The sequence below is a fragment of the Pinus tabuliformis genome, chromosome 6, assembly GCF_031772625.1.
Source record: "Pinus tabuliformis cultivar Carrire ecotype Pingquan chromosome 6, CPIR1, whole genome shotgun sequence".
NCBI classification, from domain to species: Eukaryota; Viridiplantae; Streptophyta; class Pinopsida; order Pinales; family Pinaceae; genus Pinus; species Pinus tabuliformis.
The window spans coordinates 1,346,715,480-1,346,721,487 of NC_142292.1; positions in this window are offsets into that span (position 1 = coordinate 1,346,715,480).

The window sequence follows — 6,008 nt, forward strand, 5'->3', positions numbered from 1 at the left end:
CCTTTGTTAAGATGCATCTATCCGAGTTATTATAATATTATTTATATTATATAAATTTCACTTATGTATTTTTTTAGTTTTATTAAAGGCTCTATTTAATCTCTATGGGAATGTTTTTAGTAGTCATGAGCATGGAGGAATGGAGTGTTTAGATATATCCCAAAAGTAATTATAACCTTTTTGCTTTTAGATAAATTAAATTAAAATAAAATATTTATAAAATATTTTTATAATGAATTAAGTTATGGTTTTGGGCACGTGGTATTGATAAGTTATAGTATTGGCCCATGGTATTGTAACATAATAATTAAAAGCTTAGATCCATAAAATAATAATCAAAAGCATAGATGTCCCATGGTATTAATAAACCATAGTATTATGATTTTCTTTTATCTATTTTTTTCGTAATTTATTAATAAAAAAAGTAAAATATAACAAATTATAATTTATTCTTTTTATTACTTGTCTCAAACTAGTTTATTGCACTAAGAAGGACTAAAAAAACATGGAAGTTTGTGTTATTTCTTTAAGCTATTATTATTATTGCTATAATAACACCGAGATTAATAATTTTGACATACAATCTTTTTTACATTACATCTAATGCCTACACATCTACCATATATTGAGTTGTAGAGATGTCCTAATATTACTATAATATATAAAGATAATATAAACATAATACTAAAAAAACATGAATTGTTAAGTCTAAATTTATTAACTTTGTCATTTTATAATTAATTACAATAATAAAATGGACTCATAATTAAATTAAATTAAATAATCAAATATATAATAAAATAATATAATTTAAATATACAAGTATGAGAAAGAATATTTATATGTAATATTTATATATTATTTATTTATATATACCAAACATGATATAATATAAATATAAAATTAAAAACATTGAAATATTATTTATTTAAAAATAAAGTGTGGAGTGTAACATCCATGAACATTTAACATAAAAGAAATGAAATTATTATTTTTATTGCTAATTTCTTTTTTATAGGTATCGCAACAATATAATTATTTATCCTAATTAACATTTACCATTCACATTGGTTGGAAAGAAACATAATTAACTTGATATATTAGTCATACTTACTGTCTGTGCATATATATATGTTCAATCTCTGCATACATATGGTTGGCTTGTCTACGTGAGTATGAGACCCAAATTATTAATATTGGTTTGCTTTATCAACTCATACGTTTCATATGCAAATAATTAACATTTACCATTCACATTTGTTGGAAAGAAACATAATTAACTTCATATATTAGTCATACTTACTGTCTATGCATATATATATATGTTCAATCTCTGCATACATATGGTTGGCTTGTCTACGTGAGTATGAGACCCAAATTATTAATATTGTTTTGGTTTATCAACTCATACGTTTCATATGTAAATATATGTTATGGTATGTAAGACATGTTATAATCTTTATGATTGAAAAATTAATCAAACTCTCGCAAAGGCATTTGATCATATGCCATTTGGTGATGTGACAATGTTGGAAAGAGTGCGTTTAGATCTATCATCTTTGATGGTTATAATTTTTATTGACGATCTAGTGGAAAGGTTATGGTTACATGGTAACTATCCTATCACTCTTGTGCCTTCGGTAACTCATTTGCTCATTTCCTGTTGCAAAGAATGACTCTACAACTTGGGTGGTAACGCAACTTCAACTAGTTTTTGGATCCTTTTTCCGACATTGTTCACTTGTATCAATAGCTAATTCATAAATAATTATTTTTGCAGTAATTTTTCTTTCAACATTTTGTACATTTTTTTTTCTTCGAACAAATTACTTATGTCTTTCTCTGTTTATGAATATTTCAAGCTCGATGCTAGGGTTCTTAAGGTAGCTGGTGCTATGGCTATTTTTCAGAAATCCTTTTCAGAGATTGATTATGCCAGACCCATCTTAAAGATTTTCTTATGTAATAAGTGATTAAACTTGTCTATTGATTTCATTCTTTTCAGGTTTTAATGTTTAATCTTTAGTGAAAACCCTAACAGTTTAGAGTGGTAGGTATGTCATTGTTATGAAGAAAGAAGCTTCAACTTCAGGCCACCAAGGAGGATTTAGAGCTGAACAAACAAAACAAGAAAAACTACATCGGTGGTCCTGTCTAGATCAGAATCATGTTGCTCCTGCTCGAGAAATAAGTTAAGACTGGTTCCAAATCATTGTACCTGGATGCTATGGAGGCTAGAGTCTACTTCCAGCCTGACACCATCATGCAGTTTGGGGATGTCATCGTACAGTACCAATCTTGGCATCGATACGTGACCGAAAAGCATCAAGTGGAAGTTGCCGAGCTAGAGTGTTCCCAAACTCAAGCATCATAGTGTCTTGTCTTGTTATGCTATCAAGTTGTCTCTACCTTTTTTTGTCCTATATGGGTATGAGTGTAAAATGTAATATTATTTGTATTATGTTTTAAGTGAAATTCCAAGTGCCAATATTGGAATATGAAGAGTCATCATGTAATTTAGTGTGTCATTTTGTAAAGAAGTTGAAGAGTCATGAGGGTAGTGTAAAGGTCACAAAGGAGAGTTGAAGAGTCACCCCCTCTTGTTATTGATCTAGGAGGCTCTCAAAGTACAAGTGGCCTTAAAAATAGATCAAAAATCAAAGTGGTTAAATAGAAGCAAAACTAGAATCAGATCAAATTTCTCATCGCCCTCATTCCAACGGTGCAAATGACACTCAAATCTGAGTTTGTATGGTTGCGTTATTCATAGTCAAATTTTTGGTCAAAGTGGACAAGTGGTAGGCTTAAGGATGCAACAAATTTTCCCAAGACCGGCACCCAGAATCTGGTTCTCGAGAATAGGTGAATTTTTCGAAGGGATTATTTATCTAAGAAGCCTTAATTTCAGCAAAAATCAAAATATATACAGTGGTTAATGTAAATATATATATATATATATATATATATATATATATATATATATATATATATATATATATATATATATATATATATATATATATATATATATATATATATATATATATATATATATATATAAATGGGGGGTGGGTTGTCACCTGCGCGACCCCCGCTCTGCATATCTCCAAACCAAATATATATTTAATTAACAATGGTTGGATCAAGGTTGTGTGGTGCGGAACCCACCCACCATATATAAACAGGGGATAATAATTAACAATTGAGATTGGTGCAGCTTGAACCCGCCCGACCAACATGGTCAGCCCCCACCGGGACATCTCGCAAAATGGTGACCATATATATATGTTTCCAACCGTGCACCTAACTGTTGAAGCTCAAAGGTTGACCACCAGCAATCACACTATATATTTTTATCAAAATAATTGACCAATTTGGGGAGGCGGGTGATTCGAATCCTGACCTCCACCGACCTAGTCGGCTCCACCACCAACGAGCTGTGGGCTTGTCCTTTGGTGGCTCCACTAGGGAAATGATACTTAAGCCTTCACAAATCACTTGCACAGGGAGAGTGCAGTGAACCAGAGAACTAATGGGCAGAACCATGATCCAGGCAAAGGCCAGAACATTGCCCAGGGAATCCTGGGGGGATCAGAAAGATTCCCTGAGGTGCAGAAAGTGACTTTGTCAGAATTGGACAAATTTATAGTCGATTTTGCACTACTAAGCACTAGGAATTTAGTCGTGATGTCAGTTTCAGTAGTTGGCTCTCCATTTTTCGGCCATCTTCCAGCTTGGAGGTATAAGGGTATTTATGTAAATTTTTCTTATACTTATTCTCTTTGATGCCACTTAATAAGAGAAGGCCTCCCCACTATTGAGAAGGGCCTAGAGATGTAGCCCACATTGAGTGAACTCCATAACCAAATTATTTTGTTGTTATCTCATGATTTTTATGTTCTTTCCTCTTCATTTTATGTGCTTTTAATTTTCATGGTTAAAATTCTTTGTAATGTGTAATTATTTATGCATCTTTAAGTAAAAGATCTTGGATCAAGTTTGGTATAAGAGAATGCCTTTTTCGATGTGAATTGCATGAGTATATGTTAACCAGGAAGAAGCCCCAAAATGACGAAGGAAAGCTTAAGTCATTTGATCTCGAAGCATGGCGTGCACCACGAAGAAGAAACATGACAGATGAGGAAGCTCGTTGGGAAGAAAAGGGAAATTATCGCAATACTTTCTATAACATAGTAGATAAAGTTGATAAGTTATTTGTAGAGTATGAGAAGACATTGGAACTAGAGAAGAATGGGCTAGATGATCATGCATCGATAAACCATGGAGGGTTTGGAGAAAAGCCTCCTCTCTCTCCATCTGTAGTGAAATTTCTTCTTCTTCTTCTCATCATTCTAACAGGAATCAAAGAAATGAATCTAAGAAACCATTCTTCAAGCTGGATGTCAAATTCAATTTACCTCTATTTAGTGGAGAATATAATGTCGAAAAGGTAGATAACTAGATATGACTAGTTGAGGTATATTTCCACATACAACAGATCATAAATGATAAAGCCAAGATCCACCTAGCATCCCTTCGATTGAGTGGCACCACTCTCGTATGGTGGGAAGGCAAGCAACAACGAGGTGGTAAGAATAGTCATAAACTTATTTCCTCTTGGTTTGATTTCATTTCTACTATAACGAGACAATTTTACCCATTGGGTTACCGACAAAAAACTATGATGGAATGACAACATTTGAAACAAAGTAAAGGTCAAAATGTTTAGAATTTTATAGAGGAGTTTAGGAAACAAGATTTAGCATTGAATGTCCCCCTAGACACTCATGAGATGTTGAAGAAATATATCAGCTCTTTGCATAGTTATTTACATCATTCATTATTATTGTTTGAACCTAAAAGTCTAGATGATGCTAGTGTGAAGTTTGTTCATCTTGAAATCAGGGGGAAGCATGAACAAGAATACCACCTAAAAAGGGCAGTGCCAACTAGGAGAAGAGGAGAAAAGCCCTCTTGTACTCATTTTGAGAAATAAGGGCATGATGAAGAGAATTGCTGGAAACTGCACCCAAAATTGAGACCTAAGAGGAATGAGAGAAAGGAGAAGCATAAGATAGTTGCCACCATGCAACAAGACTAAGAGTCTGAATCAGAGAAGTATGAGAAGGTCACAACTGTAGGATTTTCACGTGGTGCACCAATTGACCCGGGGTCAGATTCAGGTGACGAAATGAAGATTGCAACTTTTGGGATCACAGTAGATGGACCCATTGACTTGGTTTTGATTTGGGAAATGAGACAAAAATTTCAGCAGATGTTGTACCAAAGACGAAAAGGGCACCAAATGAAGCATGGCTCCAAGACAACCCATAAAGGATAAATAATCGTTGCAGTCATTGCAATGAGGTTGGAAACCAGAGAGGCACATGTCAGATGCTCCATGCCCATAAATCATCAATAAAGAACCTAGTAGGTGAAAATGTTCAACAAGCGAATCCACCACATTCATGGTGGTCTGCTTTATTAAGTAAAAGATGGTTTTTCTAGATGTAGTAACTTGTCATGGCCACAATTTGTAGATCATGCATTGTGAATAAATGTAAAAGTGATGATGTGTTTTCCATCACTTAATAAAGAAACGATGATGTTTTTGGCCTTTTATGAGTAGTTGGGGTATTGGTTTCTACTATGTAAAACTTGACCAAAGAGTGTGTGTTATAAACTCTTGGCAAGTATGGGGTGTTGAGTCATGTGTGGTTTAATTACAAGGAATGTACCAGATTTGTGTGCAATGCATATGATTGAAAGTGTGGTTTGGCAAGGACATAGGTTGTGTGTTGAACGTGTTAATGCTTTTGGTGGTCCAAAAGCTCTTTAAGTGGGGAGGAATGATCTAGGAGGATATCAAAGTACAAGTGGCCTTAAAAATAGCTCAAAAATAAAAGTGGTAAGATAGAAGAAAAAAATAGAACCATATCGAATTGCTCATCACCCTTATTCAAATGGTGCAAACGACGCTCAAATCTGAGTTCATATGGTCGAGTTAT